The sequence below is a fragment of the Triticum aestivum genome, chromosome 7D (assembly GCF_018294505.1).
Source record: "Triticum aestivum cultivar Chinese Spring chromosome 7D, IWGSC CS RefSeq v2.1, whole genome shotgun sequence".
Lineage (NCBI taxonomy): Eukaryota > Viridiplantae > Streptophyta > Magnoliopsida > Poales > Poaceae > Triticum > Triticum aestivum.
This window is the reverse complement of record NC_057814.1, coordinates 389,999,336-389,999,799: the sequence shown is the minus strand read 5'-3', so window position 1 is coordinate 389,999,799 and position 464 is coordinate 389,999,336.

Genomic DNA, 464 nt, shown 5'->3' with positions numbered 1-464 from the left:
GGCGGCGGGCGGCGGCGGCGGCTAGATGCGGGCGGCGGCGGGCTCCTCCAGCGGCGGTGGTGAAGAAAACGGAGGGGGGGCTATTTAAGGAGGGGGGGCTAGGGAGGCTTGGGGAAGGGGTCGGCCGGCGGCGGCGTAAGGCGGCCGGACTCGGGCGGCTCCCGTGGCGTGCTCGGTCTCCAGGAAGAGGAAGACGCGGGCGGGCCGTCGGCTGGCTCGCCCCAGTCGGCGCGGCGCGTTTTTTTTAATAAGTTCCGCGGGAAAAATTGCGTAGAAAAATAAATAAAAATTAAAAAAACATGAAATAAATTTTCCCCGTCTAGTTAGAAAATCTAAAAAAGGGTGAACATTTTTAAAATCAAAAATAAATATTTTGAAAACATGCATATTTTTAAATGCAATAAAAATTGCAAATAAAATCCAAATAAATTCCAAATAATGATTTTAACATTTTTCCTCCAGTA